Source organism: Lissotriton vulgaris, chromosome 3_1 (genome assembly GCF_964263255.1).
Source record: "Lissotriton vulgaris chromosome 3_1, aLisVul1.2, whole genome shotgun sequence".
Lineage (NCBI taxonomy): Eukaryota > Metazoa > Chordata > Amphibia > Caudata > Salamandridae > Lissotriton > Lissotriton vulgaris.
Window position 1 is genome coordinate 2,122,007,513 of NC_141689.1, and position 24,081 is coordinate 2,122,031,593.

Genomic DNA, 24,081 nt, shown 5'->3' on the forward strand with positions numbered 1-24,081 from the left:
GTTGTAGTCCCCCCGCTCGGCGGCCGCGTGGAATATCGGTCGCGGCGGCGGGGGGAACCAATAACCAGTAGGGACACCAGCGCCGACTGCGCTTTCTTCAATCAGACCCCCAATTCCCCGGTGAGTTTTCTGTGAGGATGGTCACCCGCTCCCCCGATGGGGCTCAGTCCTTTTCTGCGCCTGCCGGGTGCGTCAGTGGGAAGGGGCGGAGCAAAGCAGGCAAGGGTTTGTGGGGGTTGTAGTCCCCCCGCTCGGCGTCCGCGTGGAGTTCCGGTCGCGGCGGCGGGGGGGATAAGCAACCAGTAGGAACACCAGCGCCGACTGCGCTTTCTTCAATCTGACCCCCAATTCCCCAGTGAGTTTTCTGTGAGGATGGGTGCCCAATAGACACTAGTAGGCAGTCTATAAAGAGCACTCACCAGCAAACGCCTAACAACTCCCTGCTGGGTAAAAAAAAAAAAAATAATCCACCGCTGGTGATATGGCTATACCCAAGGAATTATGGGATACGTAGTCCTCTTCACGCTGGAAATGCTAGAGAAGCTGGAAATGCGCCCAATAGATGAAAAAATAATGGAGAGATAATGAAAATAATGGTATAACCCAGAAAAGTAAAAAAAAAGTCCAAGGACACTTGCTTTCTCCCCTTATTATCAGCCAAAGTTTTTGCCGTTTGGGTGAAAGGTACACACACACCTCAGGGAATTGTGAATACGATTTCCTCTCCAGCTAACATCCACACCAGGCAAGCAGAGTAAGTGTAAACTACTGCTGGCACAAACCCCCTCGGAGGAGCTGAGCTTAGCAGGGGCAGTGAAAGAACGTCGTGTTAAGTCCTCCACATAGAAGACGCAAGCTCAGCCCATGCAGAGAGTGGTTCGGGAGAAGAAGGTTGACAAGAAGAAAGGACCGGGAGCGGCTCCAGTGCCTCAGAAGCGGGTCGCCATTACAGCGGGACACCCGCGAGAGGGGAGAGGAGAATGCAGAAGAAAACGCCGCTGCAGAGCCCACAACGACTCCGAGCTCCCAGTTACCAGTTACCTCCAAATGCCAGCCTGTAACTCTCACCGCCCGTTTTCAGTGTTACAGTTCTCCGAGCCACGGACTCCAAAGTTCGCCGACTTCCTCCAAGCAGAGACCAAGAAAAGCAACCTTTCACAGCATATTTGATGGCTGTAATGCAGACAATGCGGGCATCAAACTTCACAGAGGGCAACGCTGCTGCTGCCGCCGAGCAGAGCTGCCATCATCTCTCAGGTAGAGAGTGGGAGGAGCAGAGGAGTGAGACAATCAAATTGATGAGATCCTGAGGTATGCAGAATATTGTAGTGATGAACATGAAATAAAGCAGAACAAGTTTAAGGAAAAATGTATGCTGGCCCACACAAAGTTTGCTCAGTGAGTGTTTCAGAACCTGTCTTTTGCAGGAAATCAAGGTGGCATGCACGTTGTTGGTGTTTGTACAAGGTACAAGGTACTCAAGGAGGATATGGTGTTTTAAAGGATAGAGGTGTTCTGCTTAATTCAAATGATATGGTTGTTGTGTCTTTGAAAAAAATTGCTTCTTGTCACTATTGTAACAAGATCGAGCATTGGAAGAGTGTAGGCTTAATCATGATGGAGTAAATGAAAGTGTAAAAAAAACAGAGAGGAAATCGAATGTAAATGCAACATTTTACCAGACCAGCAGATGCAAGTGACAATGCAGAAACCAATCCTGATGAGGCAAGTTGTACGAACTCAGGTACCATCCTGCCAAAATAAGCACCCACCTTCAATTTCCCTTGACTGAAAGAGAGCCCTCTGGCCTGTGACAGATTGATACAGCTGTTATACACTCCCATAAGATCCACCTGGGTGGTCTGAATGCTTTACCGAAAAATCCGAATATTGTTGTGTTCTGTCTATTCCGATCTATCCCATACAGGTACACCGTAAATTACACACGCAAGAACAAAGACCAGAGTTAATACATTTGCCGTATCACACCAAGGGAGTTACCACAATATTGATTCTGTGAGTAGCCAAGAAGCACAGTAAGTTGAACCAACCATCTTAGTATAATCTGCACTGTGAAACCAATAGTTATCAGAATGACTGTGTCTTTCAACATTAACATCAACTTTGATGGCTCATTTTATGCCTTTTACCCATCTCACTTGTCCTGTAAGAATCATGGGCTTTTGTGCCATTTTATCCCTCTATTCTCAGACACTTGTCTGCACTGTGAAACCATGAGTCTGCAGTATTTCTGTGTTTTTTAACATTAGCATGTTTAAAGCTCTTTGTATGCCTTATCAGTCCCTTAGATAATGTGGGGCTTTTTCGCCATTATTCCCTCATACTCCCAGACACCATTTGAAGGTTTCGCATGGAGTGCATGGAGGCGGACCTTTAAATATGTAAAATTGAGTATGTTTTACCTGGTGACTACATTTGTCACGATTAATGCTTGAGTATTAGAGTTGAATGCCTCTTAATTTTGGAGGCTATCTGGCACATCGACTCATGATTGAATTAGGAAACTGCAAAAGCACTTGTCACATGGAGGCAACACAAGCTAGTGATTTGAATTTCATGTCTATAATCTATGTCTGTCTTTACAGATAACTCCTTTCAACCATTGAGACGAAAGGATTTCCTACCGTGAGTACATGGATAGGTTATAGTGACCATGGGCAGGGTACACCTTAGCGTGTGTACACCCCCCAGGTTACTTTCACTGGTCCTGACGAAAACCTTAGAATTACGAGCATAGTTTGAAACAAGTAGACCATTTTATTGCTCTTTATTTCACTGGAGGATGCTGAGGGTCAATTTAATCTAACACAGCATCTCAAAGACCTCTTTTTAATATTGTCCAGCTGCCCAGAATAAAAAATGTTTGTGGGCAATTTTCAACTCACAATTTTTTCTCACCTTTTTTCACACAAAAAGGACCAGCTCCACTGTAATCAGGTGTCACAGCACACCCGAATGGCACTCGGCTATTCGGGTGGGACCCCGATGATGAAGCATGTCGCCAACTAGGTTGGTGAGTGAGGGGTCTTCTACAGAAAGGAGAATTTCCTTTTCTGTGCTTTTTGCTTCCTAAAGATCTACCACGAAGACAGTGCGCTGTCTCACGGGTATACACTTCACTATTAGTTTTTATCTAATTTCAAGGGGACTAGGAGTATTCCCCTCAGGATTGTGTAAATCCCTTTCTCTCTTCGTGTGTTTTGACAAACTCAGATATCGCCACAAAATATGGGAAATACCATAGATTTAATTTGAGCCCGTTTCCTAAGGTAAACTGAACCCCCTTTCAGAACCAAAATCAGAACACATTTCAACTGTTTTCTCTATTTCATAATACTAGTTTTGGTTCCGAAAATTCCAAATGATGTTGCCTGAAGGGGAATAAAGATTATGTGCTTGGCACAGTCTAACAGGTAGACCAGAGTGGTCCATTTGTAGAAGGTGAGGTGAATGACCACCCTGTATCATTTCTGAGTGATTCCGGAGCTACCAGATCCACTCTTAAAACTGTGGAAGTCCCAGATCTACCCCTCTTGGGAAATTTGATCCAAGTTTTAGACGTTTCAGATAAACAGATCACAAACCCAGTTTCAGAGAACGCTCCTGTGAAAATAGGTTCATTTGAAGTAAATCATCAATTTGTTGTGTGTGATTCTAGTCATGTGAACCTGCTAGGAAGAGATTTTTTGTGCAAGTTAAAAAGCATAATTTACTACACTCTGGATGGTGTTGTATTTCAAACCCAAGATGAGGATGTTGAGTTCAAAATGGCCCTGCAGGATTCAGCTGCTAAGTTGTTCCCAGTAAGAATAATTGAAGAGTATCGTCCTGATTTGAAAGAAACAATGATTCCAGAAGTTTGGACTTCACAGGAAAATATACTGGATTATTAAAAGGAGTAGTACCAGTCCAGCCACTATACTTTTTTCAGATCCCATGGCCTGAGAATGGTTTACTCTTAATGATCTATGTCAAACATTATTTTCAGTGCAAGTACACAAGGATAGTCAGTACCTTTTTTCCTTTGTGTTTCAGCACAGTTTTGGCATGGCCTAGAGGTCCACAAGGGTATAAAGAGAGGCCTTCCATCTTGCAAAATATTCTGAAGTCCTTGCAAATGCTCTGCAAATCAAGATTTGTTCAATATATTGACAATTTACTTGTGGCATCAGAGACACAAGGAGCCTGTAAGCAGGATACAATTGCACTCCTGAATTACATGGCTGAGAATGAACACAAGGTATCTTCAGGAAAGTTGCAAACAGTCAAAAAGAAATTCCATAATTGGGACACAACATTGAGAAAGGCGCAAGAAATGAATCACCCGAGAGGGTAGAAGTAATTCTTTAAATGAATCCACCTTAAATGCAGAGAGAAGTCTGGATGTTTTTAGGAATGGTTGTTTACTGTAGACAGCAAATACCAAACATTTCCCTAGTGGCTTAGGGCCATATGTATCAACATCTCCATTTTGCGATTCTCAAATAGCGATTTTTTGAGAATCACTATTTGAGAATCGCAAAATGCTATGTATGTAGGATTTGCAATACATTTTGCGAATACTACATATTCCTTAATTGCGAATCTCAAATTGCGATTCGCAAATAAGGAATACCTCCCCATTCATTCCTATGGACCTAGAGGCCCATAGGAATGAATAGGAAGACATTCTCAATTTGCGATTAGCAATTAGCGAATCGCAAATTGAGAATGCAATTTCAAGGGAGCAGGGGTATCAAAAGGACACCCTGTTGCACCCCTGAAATAAGCATGGGTGCATATGTGGCACACATACATGCCCTAAGGGCATGTATGTACTTAACTTTGAAAAATGCAAAAAAGTGCATTTTTCAAAGAAATCGCAAATTACCACCAACTTCAAGCTGGTGGTAATTTGTGATTCCTTAAGGTCAAATTGCACTTTTTTGGTGCTTCTTCCATTGCATTTAAGGAATCGCAAAATTTGCAAATCCTTAAATGCAATCACATAAGGAAAATAAGGGATTGCACGCATATTTGCCTCATACATACCATTTGGCAAAATTGCGATCGCAAACACCGAAATTCTGCAAATTTCGGCGTTTGCGAATTCAATTCTTCTTGATACATATGGCCCCAAGTCTTTACTTAGGCGGACGAACAAACATGTGCTTGATCTGCTTCCTTTGGACAACTATTGCTTGAAAGCTTTCCTAGAGCTGAGAGAATGTCTCTGTTGTGCCCCGGCAACAGGAATGCCTTATTACAGTAAGATGTTTACTTTATTTTACAGTGAGAGGGAGAGCTGCACTTGTTCAGTGCTTACTCAAATGCTTAGAGATGTTAAAAAATGTGATACATATTTTTGAACAACCCTTGATTCTATAACCACAGGACTGCCCGGATGTCCCAAAGCGGTCGTCGCAGTAGTTGTTAATATCAAGATGAGTGAGAGCATATTGACGGGACACCCTTTAACAGCAAATGATCCCACACACTGTGGAGATTTTTCTGACCCAAACAAATACCTAATGCATGACTCACAATAGACTTACAAAGTACAAACAGCAGATCCTGGCTGCTGACAACATGACTCTGATACACTTTCAGATTTGGACATCGAGATGAACATGATTGCCAAGATGTCATGGATTTATGGCCAAAGCCAAGACCCAACATTAAAGATGAATGCATGAATGAGCCTGATTACATAATTTTCGTTGAAGTTGCACAAACTCCACTGCTGCCTGTTTGCAAAAGAATACATCTTAACATCTGTTGTATTGTTTTCAAAGGTATAAACCAGATGGGTCCTTCCTACCTAGCTGATAAGCTAGTGAAAAATGTTCCGCCTTACTCCCTTCGTCCTGAAGGTAAAGGCCTGCTCGTCATCCCTCGCTTAAGACAAGCCAGGTTGGGAGGTAAATCTTTCTCCTACCTGGCCCCCAAACTGTGGAATCAACTACCTTGTGAGATTCGTCTCACTACAAATTACTTAGGTTTTAGGAAAAAACTCAAAACTTTACTTTTTTTAGCTCTGCTCTTCATAACAACAGTAGTCCCTAGCGCGGAGATACCCCATTTGGGGTGATTCAGGCGCTATATAAATTATATAAATAAAATAAATAAATAAAAAAATGTCTGAGAATCAGTAAAGATATCCTGAGAGCAGCTTATGCTGTCAGCAAAAATAATTACATTGTGGAAGTTTCAAGGCCTTGAGGTATGACCTCAGCACAAAATGAATTGCCCTTACAAGAGCTTGTATGTTGACAGCCCAACTAAAAGTGACTACATTTACAGATAGTTAGTACAGATTTGGTGTTTTCTATGATTTTGGGAAATTATTGTCACAAAGAGGTTTCCTGACATCCTGTGGAACCCCAATCAGAAACTGGAACCTGTAATAAATTTACTCAAAGCTCTACAGCTACCCGCTGAAATGGCTGTGGTTAAATGTGCAGCACACCAGAGTGGCAATAGTTACATTGCAGTCAGAAACAGGTACGCCAACAAAGTTGCAGAGTATTGTGCCCTGCACATTTAACAGAACTTTCACTTTTGAATCTGAGGAGGACACAGTCTTTTCTATGTTGATTTCAGTAGCTGACACATGGAAAAAATTAAAAAGGATACAAGGGAATGTTTCAAAAGCAGAACAGCATGGTTGGATCAGAGCAGGATGTGAGAAAAAGACGAATGACATTTGGATGTCAGCTGATGGGAGGCCAATGTTATCTGAAAGTTTGTTGCTTTCAATGACACAACACTTCTATGGAGACACACATTTAGGTTGGGATGCAATGCCAAGGTTGTATAGGCAGAACTGGTTTATTATCAGATTATGGATGCTTGTGAAAGAATTGTGTGATCATTGTGTGACATGTTAACAAATAAATGTAGGGAAAAGAACTTCAGTTACACTAAGGCACCAAGGGAGATCAGGTGGTCCTTTTTACAGAATGCAGATGGACTTTACCGAGATGCCTGTTTGCAATGGGTTGAGATGTGTCCTGGTCATAGTGTGTTTCTTCTCGTAATGAGTGGAGGCCTACGCAACCAGAAGAAATGACAGTCTCACTGTAGAAAAACTCTTATTGAAAGAATTGATTCCCAGGTAAAGTATGCCGTATTCTCTGACATCAAATTGAGGGACACACTTTAACAAGGTGATATGTGCAGCATTACAAACTGGACAGAGATTTCATTGTAGATATTAACCTTACGCTTCTAGTATTGTTGAGCAGCTCAATGGAACCATAAAAAAAATCTCATTGGACAAAGTCTGTGCCTTGACATCACTGAAATGTCCTGATGCATTTCCTTTTGTGCTGATGAGTATTCAAAGCATCCCTGATGGACAGAATACTAGTTTATCACCTCATAAGATCCTCATGGGATGTTCTATGAGATTGCTTGCTGTACTTGCAAATGTACTTTTGAGCTTCACAGAAGATATCACATTCAGTTACTGCAAAGGATTACCTGATGTGGTACATTCTGTCTCTCACCAGGTCTTAGCTCCTACACAAAATCAACATCAAGAACAGTGCAATAACTACACTTCAGAGTACTGGGTCTTGATCAAAAAGCATGTTCAGAAGACTTGTTCGGAACTGAGATGGAAAGGCCCCATCCAAGTGATCTTGGTCACGAACACTGTTGCTAAGTGTGCCAGAGTTCCAACCTGGAAGCATGCAATGCCTACCAGAAGAGTTAGAAATCCTTATGAAAAAATTGTGTTCCTTGAGCCTGAACGGAGGTCACTGGTGACTGCACCATCAAAAGCTGAACCTCAACAAAGAGCAGCAAGATAGAGATCACAATAGCAAGAAGAAGAAAGGGGTGGAGAACTGAAAACTGATACACCAAAACAAGCGCCTGTCTCTGACCAAGAAGAAGAGACTAAACCTCATCTTGAGAAGATTACTGAGACAGCATCAGTATGAATAGATTATCAGGTTGAAGGAACAAGGACTGAAACAAGAAACATCACCTGTAAAGTTGGATTGCCTATAAACAGTGATTAAAGGAGATTGAGAAGAAGTGAATTTGTTGATTGAATACCACCAACTTTAACTGAGGAGACAAGACTCAACTGATGATGAGTCCCCTTTGAGCAGAAGTTACATGCAAAAGAGTGATGGTTAAGACTAACAACAGAGGGGGGAATTGAAAGAAGTTTTTAATAATATGCAAACTAATCTCATTAAAGTAACATCTTATATTGAGCTGACTTGACATTTAAATTGTGAAAAATGCAGAATGTCGTTATGTCAATTCGTACTAGGCCTCAATATGTTTAAGCAAGCTTCATTTTTCAAGCAACTAAACCAAGGTGCTGAGATGTGCATAAAGTGCTTAAAAGTTGACCTTACCCTGATATGCCTTTAAAAAAATCTTCACATCAGATTGCAGAATGTTCCTAATTATTAATAACCTGTTGAAATATTTGCTGGAAACACTTCATTGATAAATAAAATGAATCCTTATTTCACACACTAAATACAATGCATGAATATAAAATGTTGATCTTTTGAAAATGTTCTCATTTGACAATGAAGAGATGTGGTGCTCAATAATATTTGTTGCAGGTGGTATTTCTATTTCACATAGCCTATTGTTTAGCTAATACACAATTTATTTCATTACAAAATTTAAAAATGTCGTCATACCCATTGAAAAAGAGAACTAAGAATCAATTGGCCTTATATGTAGACATAGTTTAAAAAAAGTTTTACATTTCGGGGTGACTCTCTGTAAGTTTATTGTGCAGAACTGTGAGAAAGGAAGAGGAGAGTCTGCTCTGTGAAGAACACCGAAAGCTGATTGGACGAGAGGAGAAGATGATGCAAGTTGGACAGCAACATTTCTTTTCAACTGTTTAAATTATTGTGTGTTCCTAGAGTTGGTTAATGCTCAATGCTTTTCCCATTATGGTTTTGTCCATACGCCATGTATCTATTCTAAATGCTTCGGCTTGATGCTGAACTCTGGTTTGCCATCCCTTTTCCGACTTGATTTGCTGATTGCAGTTGTACTGCTGCTACATGACTATTTTACTGTACTGCTAAGACTCTACTGAGTTTGATGAGCCTCTCTTAATGGAAAGTTCAGCTATTATTGACACTGAATTTCGAGCTTCATGCTCTAACTCACTCTTGCCTCTTGAACTCTTTATGGGTTTCTGCTAACACACTTCTTACCACATTCTTTAGAATAGGGATTCTTTCCGTTATGGAACACAATGAATGCATTGTTATTTGTTATGGTTTGCTCTGATCATATTTTTATGATTAATTCGTAATTTGATGGATAGATTTAACTAATTGAATAAAAAGTAAGAGAACTTACGAAATATTTAATGAAAATAAAACCATTAAAACTGATCAAAACTCTAATTATTGACGGAACTTAGAATTAGTATTGTGATTTCTGTGAGGCTTAGCTGTTGGTCTTCTCATAAATGACAGCAGAGGTCAGTCACAGAGAGTTAAGAGGCAAACATCTATGTGGGATTGACCCTGTGTGATTGAGACAGAGATGCTAAACCATTTATACTTCCAATGATTCTCACTCCAGAAAGCCAAAGAATGATGGGTTGGGATGTTACCCTAGGCAATTGATTGTGGTTAGGCAAATTGTAAGCATTCCTTCCATCACCTTTGCTGTGCTTAGTTTTTTTACCAGTCGTTTTCTTATGTCGTTTTCAGCGGCCTTGTGGAATCTGGCAGGTCCTCATTATTACTCCTCCGGCTGCTGCTCATCCAGCCTCTAGTCTGTTTTGGCCCTGAATGCCTTGTTGTTCTGCCTGCTACACCCTGCCAGACTCAGAACTTCTGTACTGAGTATTTAGCATTTCTTTTGTTTCAGTTGCCCTATATTTTTTCTTTTGTGAGTTTGTTTTAGTTGCCATATATTGCTTTAGCTGCCATATATTGCTTCTGTGGTACTGAAAATGTTGGACTCGTGTCATAAACATCGTCGTATCATGAGGATTTCGGTACTAGCAGACAGGTAATGATTTAAATACTATGTATAAGCATTTTCCTCATGTTCGAGTGACGGAGTCACCCTGTAATCGAAGTTTTCGTCTTGAACCCTCTGGTTCCATTTTGTGAACGGCAGCCATTTTGTGATTGCCCTCACATAGCCAAATAACTAAGGCCGAATTCGATCTGAAGGACACGTACACCTTTGCTGACTCCTCTGTGACCTGGACAAGCTGAGTCCACTGCCCGGAGCCAAACCTGTTCGGCTCGTTCCTTTCCCAGTGCCCGAATGAGATTAACATCAAGGCACAACATGTCGTAAACCGTTCATCGCACACAAACAATGTCTAATCTTACACACACCTGTCCCTGTTTCTTCTTTATGACCTGCTTTACGAGGAGGAGGTGCTCATTTTTATTGGGGGTCCGTCGATATCTGATGAAAGTTCTGGGCCTTGCCGGGTAAATGATTATGGACTGGACAAACTGAAATGTGGGCTTGTCATCATGACTCTGCTTTTTCTTTGTAGTAAAAATATGTTAATGGTTTACTGTAAAATAAGGAATGTTTGCCTGTGTTATGAAACCACCCTAACCTAGTTCCCTCTACTCATCGTGTGGTTTCTCTTTTCCGTTCAGAGTTATTTATCCTTTAAGGAAACCCACCCCTGTCCCGTGCAGCCAGCACTCCTGTGACCTAAAATTAAAAAGTACATGTTATTACAAGAATTCCCTTTATTATGACACTGTAAGAAACTTTAATACACTGTTTGGAGAATAAATACTCTGCAAGGGTTTTATGAGCACATGTTGAAAACTGTTGTGCAAAAAGGAAAAAAGACGCTATGGAGGAATCTCAGCCGATCACTTTACGGGATTTAGCTACAGTGTTATTAGAAATCAGGGCAGAAAACGCAGACTTAAGAAGAGATTTAACTGCAATTCAGAATAGACTACAAGCACCTAGTCCTCAAACTTGGACCTTTCATTCTGATAAAAAATCTTATTTAAAACCACCGATCTTTCAGCCTGCTATGCAAACTTTGTATAGTGGGAATGCAGCCCCTAACACTTCGGCCAACACCCGAATTCAGGTAGTTACTCCAGTTGCTGTACCTCTAGCACCTCCAGGGAGATTCTATGGGGATTGTAATAAGTTTACAATATTCTTGAACCAATGTCAGTTACATTTCGTGGCAAAACCTACAGTATTTCCCGATGACCCTTCCAAGGTCGCCTTTATCCTGTCCTACCTAGGAGGAGATGCTGCCTTGTGGTCAGTCCCATATGTAGAGAGAAATGATCCAATTTTAAACGATTTCAGACGTTTTAAAAGGGCTATGAAGAAATTGTTTGCTAAACATGTTTTTGTTCAATCAGCTGACCATGAGTTATTAAATTTAAAACAAGGATCTTCCGATCTTTTGCATTACATTTCTACCTTCAATAGGTTGGTCATTGAAGCAGAGTGGCCAGAGGAAAAACGTGTTTCATTATTTTATCGCGGTTTACACGAAGAATTAAAAGACATGGTGACCCAGATTTTAGACCCACCTACAGATTGTGAAGAGTTTATAGACCTAGTCGTAAAACTTAATCATAGAATCTCAGAAAGAAAAGGCGAAAGAGGAAAAACAGATTTTATAATGATGGTGTTTAAGAACAGAGTCTTCCCCTGCTAAATTGGATACAGTAGAACCTATGCAAATAGGCACTGTTAGAGGTCCTCTCACTAAAGATGAGAGAGAAAAACGCAGGAAATTAAATCAATGTATGTATTGTGGAAAAACTGGACATTTTATATAAGACTGCCCCACACGACCTGTAAGACCTAAAATTAAGACAGCTGAGGTAGCAATGTTGCAGCAGTCGAAAAACTAGTTAACTCTGTAGAAAAAGAGGTCGATCTATCGAGTTCTCATATTACCTTGGCCTCCTTGACTCCAACTGGCTCTCATTGTCATCTTAGCATGCGTATTCTTCTTCAATCCCAAGTAAATAAGGATCGGTCTTGGTCCATTGATGCTTTAATTGATTCTGGGGCTACTGGTAATTTCATCGATACCCAGTTATTCCAGAAATTGGGTCTACAACGGATTGTTAAAAACTCACCAGGAGTAGACAGAGCAGTGGACGGAAACAAACTCACCTCAGGTTTAATACAACATCATACAGAAAACTTGAGAATGACTTGTGCTGAGAAACATGTAGAAGACATAACGTTTGACATAATTGATGCTCCTCAATTTGGTCTAATCCTTGGAATCCCCTGGTTAGTGCAACATAATCCTTATATCGATTGGACTAATAGGAGTATCCTATTTAAATCTGATTATTGTCATGCAAAATGTTTTCAGCAATTCCCTGGTTCTGAGTTATTAATTCAAGGATATGACTTCCCAAAAAATTCTAAGAGTGTGCTGGTTATTGCAGGAGTACCCGAAGAGTATCAGGATTTGGTTGATGTGTTTGACAAGAAAAAGGCTAATACTTTACCTCCTCACAGAGATTTTGATTGTCAAATAGATTTAGTTCCTGGGGCATCGTTGCCTTGTAGCCGAATCTACTCTCTTACTGAGAAAGAAAATGAACATCTACGCAACTATTTAGATGAATACTTAGCCAATGGGTTTATTAGGCACTCCAAGTCTCCGGTCTCTTCTCCTCTTTTCTTCATTCCGAAGAAAGGGGGAGAATTGCGCATGTGCATAGACTATCGTGCCATCATCAATGTGACTGTAAAAAATCGGTATCCCTTACCTTTAATTCCAACCTTGCTTGATCAAATCAAAGATGCCACCATTTATACAAAATTGGATCTGCGCGGGGCATATCATCTGGTCCTAGTCCGAGAGGGAGATGAATGGAAAACTGCATTCAGGACTAAATTCGATTGTATGAATATCAGGTTATGCCTTTCGGACTCTGCAATGCCCCAGCTGCATTCCAGTTTTTTATAAATGAAGTGCTAAGGGATTTTTTGGATACTTGTTGTATTGTCTATATCGATGATATTCTTATTTACTCAAAGAACAAAACTGAGCATGTACAGCAAGTGCGATCCATTCTTCAGTAGCTTTTACAAAATTCCTTGTTTGTGAAACTAGAAAAAAGTTTATTCCATGTGACCACAGTAGATTTTTTGGGGTTACATCCTCAGTCCAGCTGGAATAGAAATGCACCCAAAAAAGGTGCAGGCAATCGTAGAATGGCCCAGTTCCTCCACTGTGAAACAAATTCAGAGTTTTTTGGGGTTTGCAAATTTCTATAGACGATTCATTAAAGGTTTTTCACAAAAGATAACTCCCATCACAAAATTGTTGCGTAAAAATACAAAATTTGAATGGACCTCAGAAATTGAATCAGCTTTTCATGGTCTAAAGAACCAATTCGTGACAGCTCCTATTTTAAAACATCCTGACCCCTCTAAGCCTTTTATAGTAGAAGCTGATGCCTCTCAATTTGCTATAGGGGGAATTTTATCTCAAAGAAGTACTAACACGGGTCAATTGCATCCAATTGCATACCATTCTAGAAAATTATCCCCTCCAGAACAAAATTACGCTATAGCCGACCGAGAATTATTGGCCATAAAAGCTGTATTCAAAGAATGGTGACATTACTTGCTTGGGGCTCGTCATCCTGTAACTATATACACAGACCATAGGAATTTACAGACACTCAAATCCGCTAAAGCTTTGTCTCCTCGCCAATTGCGTTGGACTCTGTTTTTTAATGATTATGATTTCATTATTACTTACCGCCCAGGAAAAGAAAACAACAAAGCTGATGCATTGTCTAGGATAGGATTGAGTGATGATTTAAGTGTAAAAAAAGAAACACTACATCCTATTATTTCTGAGGAATGTTTTCAGATAGGTCTTATAGATTCTGATGTTTTGTCTGACATTGAGAAAGTTCTTGAGAATCAAACTAGAGAAGAATGGAGTAAGCTCTACCCTTTATTGCAATGGAAAGAAAATATGTTGCTCATGAATGATCAGATATTTGTCCCTAATGAATCTTTACAGAAAAGAGTTTTACAACTTTATCATGATTAAATTTTATCAATCCATCCTGGGGTTACAAAGATGTACCAACTTATCAAACAAAGGTTTTGGTGGCCTAATATGTTAAATGACATTCAGAAATATGTACAAACATGCACTGTCTGTAGTCGAAACAAAATTGTTCATAGATCTCCACATGGTTTACTTATGCCTCTACCAGTTCCACCTCAGCCCTGGCATACAGTATCCCTAGACTTTATAGTGGAGTTACCTCGTACCACTTCAGGATTTACCACCATTCTTACGGTTGTGGATCACTTTTCTAGATATGCTCACTTTGTTCCCCTAAAGAAACTCCCCTCAGCTTCTGAGTTAGCACACATTTTTGTTTCACAAATAGTCAAACTGCATGGAATACCTTCTGTGGTACTCTCAGATAGGGGTTCACAATTTGTGTCACATTTCTGGCAGAATCTAGGTAAATCCTTAAATATGGAAGTGCGCATGTCTTCAAGTTATCATCCACAAACTGATGGGTTAACAGAACGAACGAATCAAACTATTGAACAATTTTTACGATGTTTGTTACCCACACATGATCAGGAATGGTCGGACATTTTGTGGGCAGCTGAATTTGCTTACAACAATTCAGATCACTCCTCTATTGGTATGTCTCCTTTTTTCTGTGTTCATGGTTTCCATCCAAAAGATATGATGATTATTGATAAGAGGGTTTCAGACACGCCAGCAGTAACTGAGTATGTAAATCATTTGGTTTCCATTCAATTAAAGGCTCAGGAACACTTGGTTCTCGCAAAAGAAACACAAAAAAGATTTGCTGACACACATCTTTCTGAACAACCAATTTATTCAGTAGGTGACGATGTTTGGTTATCCACTAAAAATCTAAAATTGAAAAGTCACAAAGCCTTTCGTCCTCGATTCATCGGACCCTTTACCATAGAAAAGATTATCAACCCAGCCAGTATGAAATTGACATTACCAAGTTCATATCGATTCCACCCAGTGTTTCATGTTTCGCTGCTTAAGCCATGTAATCCTGAAACTCGCAAATTGACCCATCCTCCAGAAATCGAAATTGATGGTGAACCAGAATTTGAGGTAAAAGCAGTTTTAGATTCTAAGAGAGTGAAAGGCTAATTATTCTACTTAGTAGATTGGAAGGGTCACGGTCCAGAAGACTGTTCATGGGAACCTCTTGAAAATTTACTTAACTCTCCCAAAATCTTGAAAGTCTTTCACAACAAATTTCCAGGAAAACCAAGACCAGTTCCGATAGTTTTAGGGGGGATTCCAAGGGGAGGGTACTGTCATGAAACCACCCTAACCTAGTTCCCTCTACTCATCGTGTGGTTTCTCTTTTCCATTCAGAGTTATTTATCCTTTAAGAAAACCCACCCCTGTCCCGTGCAGCCAGCACTCCTGTGACCTAAAATTAAAAAGTACATGTTATTACAAGAATTCCCTTTATTATGACACTGTAAGAAACTTTAATACACTGTTTGGAGAATAAATACTCTGCAAGGGTTTTATGAGCGCATGTTGAAAACTGTTGTGCAAAAAGGAAAAAAGACGCACGTTTAAATTTGACACGCATTTGCTCGCGCGCTGAGGAAAGATTAATCCAGCGAAGGTGCAAGCGCTTCTCTGGTAAAGCTTGGAGTGGCTCAGGGCGGGGCACGTTGAGGCACGTTGTTCTCCAGAAACTTCCCGGGGTGTGGCAGCTCTATAAAAGCCACACCTGGGTTTCTGGAAATTGCTTAGTCTTCCAGACCCAAGACTCAAAGACATCGGGCCTGGAGGAAAACGCCGGAAGACATCCTTCAAGACATCGCAGAAGGCTCAGGGTTCAAGGAATCTTCTAAAATCACCTGCTGGACAGAGATAAGAGAAGCTAAGTACCTTTAACTATTAAGGCGCCCAACGCTAGCTCAAAGAACGATTTTTGGACTATTTTTGAAAAGAGAACTTGGACTTCAAAATATTTTAAGGGATCTGATTTAATGATTAAGAATTGTAATGAGTGTTATTTATGTAAAAAGATGCTAAGTCTCATGTTGTAAAAAAAAGCTTTTGGAAGTGAATTTAACTTTTAGAAACAGCCACAAGAGAAGTCGTCGAACAATACAAATAAAAGCAGCAATAATCCGACCACGCCTAGACGACGACGACATCCTGGACGCGAAGCCTTGACTAGTAGTTCGCAGGTAGGAGATTATTTCTAGATAAGAAAAGACAAGTAGATAGTGAAAGAAAGTAGAGAGAGAGAGAGCAAGAGACAAGGTGTGAGAAACCTGTTTTAAAGAGTTTCTTGTTGGTTGCTGGTCGACTACAAGAATACAAGTAGCGTCAGATCCGGCCTCTCTCCCTGACTGCTATCCATCACCCTAGTGTATGTAAAAGAACCACAGGTTGTAAGGTAGGGTTCTGGGAGATTGGTCCATAGCGTCTCTGCAAAACCGATCAAGCACCTTACAGGTAAGGTTGGTGTTCACCCCAGGTAAGAGTGCTTGGTCTACCCTGACAGCCTGAAGCATATTATTTTGTATAAAAAGAGAAGGCTGGCTTTGTAAATTTGTGCAGTCTCCTAAGAACATACATGCTGTTGTACTTCTAGGATACCTGTTACTGGCTGCAGCCAATAAATACGATCTTTGACTTCACCAAGAAGACTCTGTGTTTCTGTAGTCTGAAACAGGAAGGACTCGAAGTCTTTGGGTGTTCTCCCTGGCACCGCTGGGTTCTTAAAAACCCGGTACTTCACTTCTTTGTTTGTTTTAGTGGTCACATATTTGCTTTTTGTTGTTTTTAGTTGCCATATATTTTATTTCCTGTGCTATGGCATATCATGCGCTCACCGCTCTCCTGCATGTTTTATACCACTATTTCCCTCCCGCTGCCCTGCCCCTCTCCCAGGACCTACTTAATGGAGGACTTAGAGCGGCTAAACAGAGGATGTGTGCAGGGGTGTGGAACTGGCATTTGATCACAGCAAAGGATTACATCAGAGCCCCCCTGGACCATGGTGAAACAGCAGCCCTCCTCGTCCTGGAAATGTCAGCAGCCTTCAACACTGTCTTCCATCGCATCTTGATCAAAAGACTTCACCACATTGAAATCCAGAGAGGCGCCCTCAAAGGATCACCTCATACCTCACTGGAAGAACCCAGAGAATCTGTCTCTCACCATTCTCCTCAGAACCCAATATCATCTGCGGTGTCCCCCAAGGATTATCCCTCAGCTCCACCCTCTTCAACATGTACATGACTCCCCTTGCCAGCACCGTCAAATCGCATGGAATGAACATCATCTCAGATGGAGATGACACCTAGCTCATCCTCTCAATGTCAGAAGACCACTCTGTAAACAGAGTTAAATTCCACAGATGCATGATGAACATCGCCAATTGGATGAGGGACAACTGTCTTAAACTCAACACAGACAAGACAAAAGTACTCATTTTAGGGAACCGCGCCCTACCAGGGAATGGCACATGGTGGCCTGCTTAACTCAGCCCTCCCCCCAACAGACCACGCCTAAAACCTCACCATCATCCTGGACAGCAAGTATCTATGACGAAAAAGGTAAACGCAATATCATCCACCTGCTTCCACACCCTACACATGCTCCAAAATATCTGCAGGTGGCTCCCATCCAACACCAGAAGGACCACCACGCAGGGGTCATCACTAGCAGGCTGGACAATGGAAACACACTCTACATAGAAACCAGCATATGCCTCCTGAAGAGGATAAAGGCAATAAAAACTCAGCTGCAAGACTTGTACTCGACTTTACCAGACAGACCCACATCACACCGAAGTAAAAGATGTTGACCCCTGCATCCAAAGTCCTGCACAGTAGGGACCAGCGTATATCAACAAACGCATGACCTTTCACCAACCAACCAGACACCTAAGAGCCACTTCCCTCTTCTGTACCGACACCCCCCAAACTGCAGCTCCAACAGTGGAGGACACTTCTTATCACACCTGGTGACCAGAGCGTGCAACAACCTTTTCCTGCAACTCGGGATCACCCCAACAATTCCGGAAATGAATCAAGACTTGGCTGTCTAAAATAACAGATCACCACAAAGCTGATAGCATCCTCAGTGCCTCAAGACCCTCATAGGTGATTTGCTGTGCTTTACAAATCCTATGTGGAGGATGCAGTAAGATTCTGAACACCCTCTGGTATCAAGGCAGGAGGAGAAGTCACTTTTGAGAAGTTTTGGTAGTAGGTTCAAAAAAATGTGTCAGTGCTACTGTTTTCTAACTTTTTGGGCACGCCATAAAAGTGGATATTGTCCTTGAGTAATCTATTTTCCTGTTCCTCTACTTTGAAGTGCAGGTTTTAATTGTCTTGCCCCTAGTCAGGGGTGTTGTCTCACCTTTTTTCTATATCGGCATCTGTGATCCTCTCCTCTGATATTTCAAGCCAATTATGGAATGCAAAACGCTCCACTCTCCATGATTTGAGGTGCATTGATATTTCATATTTCTAATGAGCTACAGTTGATAGAGACACACCGACTGCTGTTCATGTTAGTTTCAAGTGTTATGTCTGTAGATGAAGAAGGTGACTTTTTTAACCACCATTAGAGCTTCGAAAAAGGTCATCTGGCATGAAGGTTTTGTGAGGACACCTGCCTGAAACAGTAGTAGACAGGATGGACATCAACTTTAGTGGATATGTGATATCTCGTTCTGTGTAGTTCTGATTTTCAGTATAGCACAGTACAAAGGTGTCGGAGGGACAATTCAGAATGTGGTGGTATGATGCATCATGATTGTTTTTATAATTGTGTGAGATAGATGCATTCAAGGATAGGACAAAGACTCTTACTGATGACTGTTAAGGTTGTAGTTTTGATTATTGAATGCAGTAATGTTGCTAGTAGTTAAATAATAAGCAGTCCTTGTTAAATTGACATTATCAGCAACGTTTCATTCACGAATAATCCTAATATTAAATGAAGAAGGAACAGGATAAGAGGAAAGGAAAACATTATTGATAATCACATGCATTCTATGCTCATATTACTATTTAAATTTTCTCAATTTTGTTGAATTTGTATGTCCAGCTAATGCTGTGGAACAAGTGAAAACACAAGAGAAGACACTGAACACATTGAATAACACATTGGTGGATTATGAGAAAATATATGTAATGCTAAAGGACCTTAATATAGCAGTTTTTGAATGTTTGGTATTCTAAACAACGTACCCTTCCACTGGCTCATGATCATGTAGATAGTCAATGGATTCAGAGGTGGATGTTCTTGGACTCTGATCTGGATGTTCTTCATTTTGAAAGGCACATTGTTAGACCTGTCAGCCTTAGGATGGACTTCACCCAAACCTGTTGTTTTCAACCCCCCTTGTTTTTGCTGAATTAGTTTTGTTGGCTTTAGGATGCTGCAAAAGTGCTTGTGCTCATCGTTAAAACATGGTAAAATTGGCTTCCACCCAATTTGCATATTTAAGTTACCTTGAAAGTCCCTAGTAAAGAGGTATTGCCATATAGTATGGGGTGGTAACTTAAATGCTATAAGTGGACCTGTGATTAACAACCACAGGGGCTGTCCACAAACCCCGAACCCGGGACAAATGCTAATTATATCAGACAAAAGGCTCAGGGGGAAAGACAAATTGTTAAAACATTGGAAGAGTATCCATTATGATAGTCAGAGAAGCCCAGTAGTATCAAAATTATACATTTATTTATTTTACCAATTGAAAAAAGTTTAAGTTTAGACATATAAATAATCTCATGCAAGAAAAATGCTGGTATACAAAAAACGCAATACATATAAACCAGACAAGTGGCAACAACAATACATATCACAAAACAGAAAAAGGAACACCATAAACATAAATACGGTGTCCTTATAATAACTTAAGCCACAGAAAAGCGTCGACGGTGTTTCCACATGCATGAAACCGGCTTCATGCACGTGGAAACAAGTTGGCGTTTTTTAAATTAATATGCACCAAAAAACGATGTGTTGGTGAATAAATTCCTATATCACCACTGTGGTCATTAGGTGGCCCTCTTAAGGTCTTTGACGATTCCTACATTACGCTATCAAGTAGCAATGCTTTACCGTGCAGTGATTTATTTTCAGTGCAATATTGAATATCGATGCTGGAGGACCTGAATGTCTATCGGTCTATGCCTCATATTTTAAAATAGAAGATCTCTTGTTCAAGAATACTTTTCGAGTCCTGAAGATGACCGCTAAATAACGTATCGGTCGAAACGCCGTCTACGCTTTTCTGTGGCTTAAGTTATTATAAGGACACAGTATTTATGTTTATGGCGTTCCTTTTTCTGTTTTGTGATATGTATTGTTGTTGCCACTTGTCTGGTTTATATGTATTGCTTTTTTTGTATACCAGCATTTTTCTTGCATGAGATTATTTATATGTCTAAACTTAAACTTTTTTCAATTGGTAAAATAAATAAATGTATAATTTTGATACTACTGGGCTTCTCTGACTATCATAATGGATACTCTTCCAATGTTTTAACAATTTTTCTTTCCCCCTGAGCCTTTTGTCTGATATAATAAGTGGACCTGTAGCACTTTTTGTGATACCAACTTAAGTAGACCCTTAAAACATGTCTCACATCTCTCATTGCAGAGTGTTAGCAGTATTAAACTGCCAATTCGACTTGACAAAATTACCCCCTTTCCAAGCCTTGAATCCCCCTTCAAAAACATATAACTCACCCCTAAGGTAGGACTTAGACAGCCCATATGACACTAAGTATTATAATTAAAAGGTTGGAGAAGCACATTTTAATTTTAAACTTCCTAGTAGTAAAAAACTTCCAAATGAGTTGTTCCCTACTGGAAGGCCTTCTTGTCCCATAGGGCAACATTAGGCATGCTTATTACATTTATTAATTGCTTACCAGGGCAAGCTCTAGGGCAGTGCAATCGATGCCACCGTACCAGGTGCTGATTTGGGGGGGGTGGCACCCTGTTTGCAAACAGATTTTCATTTTAAAAACACCTGCTGCCGCTTTCCTTGCTTTCAGCAATGTTTAGCCCTAAAAAAAAACGTCAAGATAACTCCAGTGATTAATGTTCCTGCTGGAGAAAGTAAGGTTTGTCTAGTTTAAGCTTTTACTCATCGTAAGGGAGAGCAGAGGGTTAATATGCCTGTTGCAAAGAATGTGTACCATGCACGTCACAAAGTGAATAATATTATGTAAATAGGTCAGTGGGTTACTGCTTGTGTCCCAGGGATCCTTTAGTTACTTGCAGTTTATAAGTTAACATCCTAATATAGCACAGTGAACTATTAACAGTCATCAAAGAGCTGCATTCAAACTCCTACATATATATTAGAGCTATATGACTTTTTGCCCTGTCTTTCATTATCCTAAACTTGCCAAAAGGGTTCATTTGGGTAGAAATCAAATATTAGTATTAAAGAGTACCCCTTACAATGATGTTATGTTTTAAATTCTGAATTTGTGCTTTTCCTGACCAAAGACTCTTAAACTATACTGCCTACCAGTATAGATGATATGTGACTCCTACACTTTGTAGTCCTTTGCCCGTAACATTCTTGTACACTGATTTACACATGTATGATTGTCTCTGTGCCAATATGTGTGTGATTTAAAGTGCTCTGACACCCTACGCTGGTATGAGTGGTGCTATAAAACTAAATCAGTCTGAGAGAGTGATTATAGCTACTTGAGGAGCACTGTTAAATGGTGGTAGTGAGGAAATCTGTGGTAGATGTGGTCATTGGTGGGCGCCAACAAACGTTGTTGCGGAGGGCGCCACCAGAACTAAAGCCGACCCTGGTGCTAACGTTTGATTGGGAGCATGTTGGAAAGTCATCTTTCCCAACCCTCCGCACCTTCAGTAGACATCGCCCCCTGAAGGCCAACTGGTTCACCACCGAACTCCAAGAAGACAGACGCTCCTACAGACATTTCGATACACGATGGAGAAACAACAAGAACACAGAAGACCTGACCACCTACAAGAACGCCATGACCAAATACCACCAACTCATAAAATCCACCAAGAAGAGCTTCAACTGGAACAACAAAATTATCACCAACTCAAGCAACTCAAAGGAACTCTTCAGCATCATCCAGCAATTCACCAAACCCTCCAGCGAAGCCACAGACGTCATACCCTCCCAGGACCTCTGCAAAAATGTTGGCTCCAACTTCCACCTGAAAATCAAGGCCCTCTATGACAACTTCAATAAACAGACACAGAAACCTCCCTTCCCTCCAGCGACTACAGCCCACGATTACTTCTGCACCCCGCTCACACCAAAGATAACACCACGACCATGAAGAGCACTCACTTCAGAGTACCCACAGAGCCTGCCCTCTGAACATCTTCCACAGAGCCGCCGCCATAGCGCCCGAGCTACAATGCACCATCAACTGCTCCTTTGAATCCGGCACCTTCCCCGATGACTGAAAACATGCAGAAGTCAAGGCCCTCCTTAAGAAACCCTCTGCAGAACCAACGGATCTGAAGAACTACCGACCCATCTCTCTCCTTCCCTTCGCAGTCAAAGTCACTAAGAAGGTTGTCAATGCCCAGCTGACAAAGTTCATGGAAGAGAACGCCATCCTCGACTCCTCCCAATCCGGATTCCACTGTAACCACAGCACCAAGACTGCCCTCATTGCCGCCACAGATGACATCCACATGCTCCTTAACCAAGGCCAAACAGCAGCCCTCATCCTACTGGACTTCTCTGCAGCTTTTAGCACCATTTCCCACCACTCTCTCACAGCCAGACTCCATAATGCTGAAATACATGGAACCACCGCCCTCGCTTGGCTCTGCTCCGTTTTCACTGGCAGACCCCATAGGATCAGACTCCCACCTTTCCTCTCCGAACCCACAGAGATTACCTACGGAGTAACCCAAGGATCAAATCTCAGTCCCATACTCTTCAACATCCACATGGCCCCCCTTACACCATCGCCAGACATCATGGACTCAGCATAGTATCCTACGCCAACGAAACCGAACTCATCCTCTCTCATGAAGGACCCCGAAACCACCAGACTCAACTTCCAAGAAGGAATGAAAGGCATTGCAGCGTGAATGAGCAGCAGCTGTCTGACACTCAAAGCAAAGAAAACAGAAGTCCTCTTCCTTGGACCAACCCCCTCAGCTTATGACAACTACTGGTGGGCCACTACCCTCACAAAATCCCCCACCCCACAGCCATGCACTAACCTCAGCATCATACTCGACTCCTCCCTCACCATGAACCGACAGATCAATGCCGTCGCCTCCACCTGCTTCAACGCCCTCTGCAAGACCTTCAAGTGCACCCCCCGAAGCCAGAAAGACCGTCACCCATGCACTCATAACTAGCAGACTGGACTACAGAGAATCCCTGCTACACAAACTCCAAACCATCCAGAACACTGCAGCCAAACTCATCCTCGGCATCACATGAGATGAGCACATCACCCAACACTTGCAAGACCTCCACCAGACTCAACTTCCAAGAAGGAATGAAAGGCATTGCAGTGTGAATAAGCAGAATCTGTCTGAAACTCAACTCAGAGAAAACAGTAGTCCTCTTCCTTGGACCAACCCCCTCAGAATATGACAACTACTGGTGGGCCACCGCCCTCAGAAAATCCCCCACCCCTACAGCCATGCCCTGAACCTCAGCATCATACTCAACTCCTCCCTCACCATGAACCGACAGATCAACGCCGTCGCCTCCACCTGCTTCAACACCCTCTGCAAGACCTTCGAGTTCACCCACCTAAAGCCAGAAAGACCGTCACCCATGCACTCATAACTAGCAGACTGGACTACAGAGAATCCCTGCTGCACAAAATCCAAACCATCCAGAACACTGCTGCCAGACTCATCCTTGGCATCCCATGACATGAGCACATCACCCAACACCTGTAAGACCTCCACTGGCTCCCCCTCAAGAAGAGAGTGACCATCAAGCTATTCAACTACACCTACAAATCCCCCCACAACACCAGACCCAAATACCTCAACGAAAGAGTCTCCTTCCACATACCCAA